At 34.8% G+C, this 5,980-nt stretch overlaps 1 non-coding gene across 1 annotated transcript; it reads left to right on the top strand.

The window, feature by feature from the left end:
* Positions 1-861: 861 nt before the first annotated feature.
* On the top strand, positions 862-965 carry LOC112804193 (small nucleolar RNA R71). Its single transcript, XR_003202813.1, has one exon. It is a non-coding gene; the product is annotated as a small nucleolar RNA R71 (small nucleolar RNA).
* Positions 966-5,980: the final 5,015 nt, after the last annotated feature.

The raw sequence follows: 5,980 nt of genomic DNA, 5'->3' as shown, positions 1-5,980 counted from the left end.
CCTCAATAGGGAACTCCTTCTTGCTTGAGAGATGTCCCATGAGGTCTTCCTCATTGGGATTCACGTCCTCTCCTTCCTCTCTAGGTTCAGCCATATTGATTATATCAATGGCCTTGCACTCTCTTTTTGGATTTTCTTCAGTATTGCTTGGGAGAGTACTAGGAGGAGTTTCAGTGATTTTCTTGCTCAGCTGGCCCACTTGTGCCTCCAGATTTCTGATGGAGGACCTTGTTTCATTCATGAAACTTAAAGTGGCCTTAGACAGATCAGAGACTAAATTTGCTAAGTTAGAGGTATTCTTTTCATAATTCTCTGTCTGTTGCTGAGAAGATGATGGATAAGGCTTGATATTGCTGAGCCTATTTCTTCCACCATTATTAAAGCCTTGTTGAGGCTTTTGTTGATCCTTCCATGAGAAATTTGGATGATTTCTCCATGATGAATTATAGGTGTTTCCATAAGGTTCACCCATGTAATTTTACCTATGCTATTGCAGGGTTCTCAGGATCATAAGCTTTTTCTTCAGAAGATGCCTCTTTAGTACTATTAGATGCATTTTGCCATCCATTCAGACTTTGAGAAATCATTTTGACTTGCTGAGTCAACACTTTATTCTGAGCCAATATGGCATTCAGAGCATCAATTTCAAGAACTCCCTTTCTTTGAGGCGTCCCATTATTCACGGAATTCCTCTCAGAAGTGTACATGAACTGGTTATTTACAACCATGTCAATAAGTTCTTGAGCTTCTGCAGGTGTTTTCTTTAGGTGAATGGATCCACCTACAGAATGGTCCAATGACATCTTAGAAAACTCAGATAGACCATAATAGAATATATCTATCATGGTCCATTCTGAAAACATGTCAGAAGGACATCTTTTGGTCATCTTCTTGTATCTTTTCCAAGCTTCATAGAGGGATTCACCATCTTTTTGTTTGAAGGTCTGAACATCCACTCTAAGCTTGCTCAGCTTTTGAGGAGGAAAGAACTTAGCCAAGAAGGTCGTGACCAGCTTATCCCAGGAGTCCAGGCTATCTTTAGGTTGAGAGTCCAACCATGCTCTAGCTCTGTCTCTTACAGCAAAAGGGAAAAGCATGAGCCTGTAGACTTCAGGATCTACTCCATTCGTCTTTACAGTCTCATAGATCTGCAAGAACTCAGTTAAAAACTGATAGGGATCTTCTGATGGAAGTTCATGAAACTTGCAGTTTTGTTGCATTAGAGCAACTAGTTGAGGTTTCAGCTCAAAATTGCTTGTCCCAATGGTAGGGATTGAGATGCTTCTTCCATCAAACTTGGAAGTAGGTGTAGTATAATCACCGAGCATCCTCCTTGCATTATTGTTGTTAGGTTCGGCTTCCTTCTCCTTCTCTTGTTCGAAATTTTCAGTAAGGTTATTTCTGGATTGTTGTAATTTGGCTTCTCTTAGTTTCCTCTTCAGAGTCCTTTCAGGTTCAGGGTCAGCTTCAACAAGAATGCCTTTTTTCTTGTTCCTGTTCATATGAAAGAGAAGAGAACAAGAAAAGAAGAGAAGAGGAATCCTCTATGTCACAGTAAAGAGGTTCCTTATTGTTAGTAGAAGAAGAAAGGGAATAAAGAAAGGAGAATCCAAGCAGAAGGGTGAGGATATGGGTAGTGATTTGAGATGAAGAGAGGTGAAGAGAAGTGTTAATAAATGAATAAATAAATAGGAAAAGATAAGAGAGGGAGAAATTTTCGAAATTAAATTTTGCAAAGGAGTTAAATGATTTTCAAAAATAAAGATAAGAAATAAAATTAAAATTAAAATTTAAAACAATTAATTAATTAAAAAAATTTCGAAAAAGAGGGAAGTATTTTCGAAAATTAAAGAGAGAGAAAAGTTGATAGGTGGTTTTGAAAAAGATAAGAAACAAATAAAAAGTCAAATAGTTAGTTGAAAAAGACTTGAAAATCAAATTTGAAGAGATAAGAAGATAAGAAGTTAGAAAAGATATTTTGAAATCAAATTTTTGAAAAAGATAAAATTTTGAAAAAGATATGATATAAAAAGATATGATAAGAAGATATGATTAAAAAGATATGGTTGAAAAAGATTTAATTTTTAAAATTAAAATTAATTACTTGACTAACAAGAAACTAAAAGATATGATTCTAGAATTTAAAGATTGAACCTTTCATAACAAGAAAGTAACAAACTTCAAATTTTTGAATCAATCACATTAATTGTTAGTGTAATTTCCGAAAATCATGAAATAATATTAAGAAAAAGATTTTTGAAAAATATTTTTAAAATTTTCGAAAATAAATAAAAAAATGAAAAAGATTTGATTTTTTGAAAAAGTTTTGAAAAGATAAGAATTTTAAAATTGAAAATTTGACTTGACTTTACAAGAAACAACTAATTTTAAAAATTTTTGACCAAGTCAACCCAAAATTTTGAATTTTTGAGAGAAAAAAGGAAAATATATTTTTTTATTTTTGAATTTTTAATGATGAGAGAGAAAAATATAAAAATGACCCAAAACATGAAGATTTTGGATCAAAACACATGATGCATGCAAGAATACTATGAATGTCAAGATGAACACCAAGAACACTTTGAACATCATGATGAACATCAAGAACATATTTTTGAAAAATTTTTAATGCAAAAAAAACATGCAAGATACCAAACTTAGAAATCTTTAATGCATGGACACTAGGAATGCAAAAATGCATATGAAAAACAATAAAAGACACAAAACAAGAAAACATCAAGATCAAACAAGAAGACCTACCAAGAACAACTTGAAGATCATGAAGAACACCATGAATGCATGAATTTTCGAAAAATAATGCATAAATTTTTTAAAAACATGCAATTGACACCAAACTTAAAAATTGACTCAAGACTCAAACAAGAAACACAAAATATTTTTGGTTTTTTATGATTTTATGATTTTTTATTTTCTTTTAATTTTTTCGAAAAACATATAGAAAAAAAAGAAAATAAGAAATCCAAAATTTTTAATAAGAATTCCAGGAATCTTTCAATATTAGCCTAAAGCTCCAATCCAAGGGTTGGGCATGGCTTAATAGCCAGCCAGCTTTAGAAGATATAAATCAGGCATGTAACAACTGATATTCCAATTAACTTGCCTCTATGCTGATGGTTTTGAAGCCTCAATCCAATTGAGTTAGACATGGCTTTACAGCCAGCCAAGCTTCAACATACTTTATGAAACACTAGAATTCATTCTTAAAAATTTTGAATAATTTTTCGAAAACAAAGAAAAAATTTTGAAAAATATTTTTTTGAAAACTTTTTGAAAAGAAAAATAAAAGGAAAATTACCTAATCTGAGCAACAAGACGAACCGTCAGTTGTCCATACTCGAACAATCCCCGGCAACGGCACCAAAAACTTGGTGCACGAAATTGTGATCATCAACAATGGCGCCAAAAACTTGGCAGCGCTCTCAACGTGAATCACACTTAGTCACAACTCCGCACAACTAACCAGCAAGTGCACTGGGTCATCCAAGTAATACCTTACGTGAGTAAGAGTCTATCCCATGGAGATTGTTGGTATGAAGCAAGCTACGATCATCTTGTAAATCCCATTTAGACGGATAGTAAAGGTTATGGAGTTTTTTGAATAATAAATAAAACAGAAAATAAAGATACAGTTACTCATGTAATTCAATGGTGGGAATTTCAGATAAGTGTGTGGAGGTGCTTATCCCTGTTGGATCTCTGCTTTCCTACTGTCTTCCTTCAATCTTTCTTATTCCTTTCCATGGTAAGCTGTATGTAGGGCATCACCGTTGTCAATGGATACATCCCATCCTCTCAGTGAAAATGATCCAAATGCTCTGTCACAGCACGGCTAATCATCTGTCGGTTCTCGATCATGTTGGAATAGAATCCCTTGATTCTTTTGCGTTTGTCATCACGCCCAACAATCGCGAGTTTGAAGCTCGTCACAGTCATTCAATCCCGGAATCCTACTCGGAATACCACAGACAAGGTTAGACCTTCTGTATTCCCATGAATGCCACCATCAATCCTAGCTTATACCACGAAGATTCTGATTAAGGAATCCAAGAGATATGCGTCCGGTCTAAGGTAGAACGGAAGTGGTTATCAGTCACACGTTCATAGGTAAGAATGATGATGAGTGTCACGGATCATCACATTCATCATGTTGAAGTGCAACGAATATCTTAGAATAAGAACAAGTGGAATTGAATAGAAAATAGTAGTAATTGCATTGAAACTTGAGGTACAGCAGATCTCTACACCCTTAATCTATGGTGTGTAGAAACTCCACCGTTAAAAATACATAAGTGATGAAAGTCCAGGCATGGCCAAATGGCCAGCCCCCAAACGTGTTCAAAAGACCGAATGGTCAGAGACTAAACAGTCAAAAGACGACTAGTATACTAGTAAAAAGTTCTATTTATACTAAACTAGCTACTAGGGTTTACAGAAATAAGTAATTGATACATAAATCCACTTCCGGGGACCACTTGGTGTGTGCTTGGGCTGAGCTTGAACTTTACACGAGCTGAGGCTTCTTTTGGAGTTGAACACCAAGTTGTAACGTGTTGTTGGCATTCAACTCTGGTTCGTGATGTGTTTCTGGCATTTGACTCAAGAATGCAGCATGGAACTGGCGTTGAGCGCCAGTTTACGTCGTCTAATCACGAATAAAGTATGAACTATTTATATATTGCTGGAAATCTCTAGATGTCTACTTTCCAACGCCGTTGAGAACGCACCATTTGGAGTTCTGTAGCTCGAAAAAATCCATTTTGAGTGCAAGGAGGTCAGATTCCAACGGCATTAGCAGTCCTTTGTCAGCCTCCTTATCAGAGTTTTGCTCAAGTCCCTCAATTTCAGCCCGAAATTACCTAAAATCACAAAAAAACACACAAACTCATAGTAAAGTACAGAAATGTGAATTTATCATAAAAACTAATGAAAACATCCCTAAAAGTAGCTAGATCCTACTAAAAACTATCTAAAAACAATGCCAAAAAGCGTATAAATTATCCGCTCATCAGTAGCTGTGCCTGGTATTTTTCATCCGAGATGAGAGATCCGGCAGTTGATTAGCCGTACAGAAACCATACCTGGACCATTTTCACTAAGGGGACGGATGGTAGCCATTGACAACGGTGATCCACCAACATACAGCTTGCCATGGAAGGGAGCACACATGATTGGATGAAGACAATAGGAAAGCAGAGGTTCAGCTTGCCAACGGTGATCTCCAAACATTTATTTGAAATTCCCACCAATGAATTACATAAGTATCTTTATTTTAATTTACATTTTATTTATCTTTCAATTATCAAAACTCATAACCAATTGAATCCTCCTGACTAAGATTTACAGGGTGACCATAGCTTGCTTTAAGCCGACAATCTTTGTGGGATCGACCCTTACTCGCGTAAGGTTTTATTACTTGGATGACCCAGTGCACTTGCTAGTTAGTTGTACCAGAGTTGTGAAAAGTGTGATTACAATTCTGTGCACCAAGTTTTTGGCGTCGATGCCGGAGATTGTTCGAGTTTGGACAACTGACGGTTCATATTGTTGTTAAGATTAGGTAACCTGCTTTCTTGTTTCAACCTTTATTTTATTTTCAAAAAGTTTTTTAAAAAAATTAATACAAAAATTTTTTTTAATAAAATCATAAAACCAAAAAATTTTTGTATTTCTTGTTTGAGTCTAGTGTCAAATTTTAAGTTTGGTGTCAACTGCATGTTTTTTTATTTTTCTTCGATTTTCAAAAATTCATGCATTGTGTTCTTCTTTGATCTTTAAGTTGTTCTTGATGATTTTCCTTGTTTGATCTTTAATTTTTCTTGTTTTGTGTATTTTCTTGTTTTTCTAGTGCATTTTCGAATTGTTAGTGTCCCTAGTACAAAAGTTTTTAAGTTTGGTGACTTGCATGTCTTTCTTTTTTTAAAAATTTTCAAAAATATGCTCTTGATGTTCATCATGATCT

Source organism: Arachis hypogaea, chromosome 5, assembly GCF_003086295.3.
Source record: "Arachis hypogaea cultivar Tifrunner chromosome 5, arahy.Tifrunner.gnm2.J5K5, whole genome shotgun sequence".
NCBI lineage: Eukaryota > Viridiplantae > Streptophyta > Magnoliopsida > Fabales > Fabaceae > Arachis > Arachis hypogaea.
Note: the sequence above shows the minus strand (reverse complement) of the source record. Positions and strands in the feature narration are given on the sequence as shown.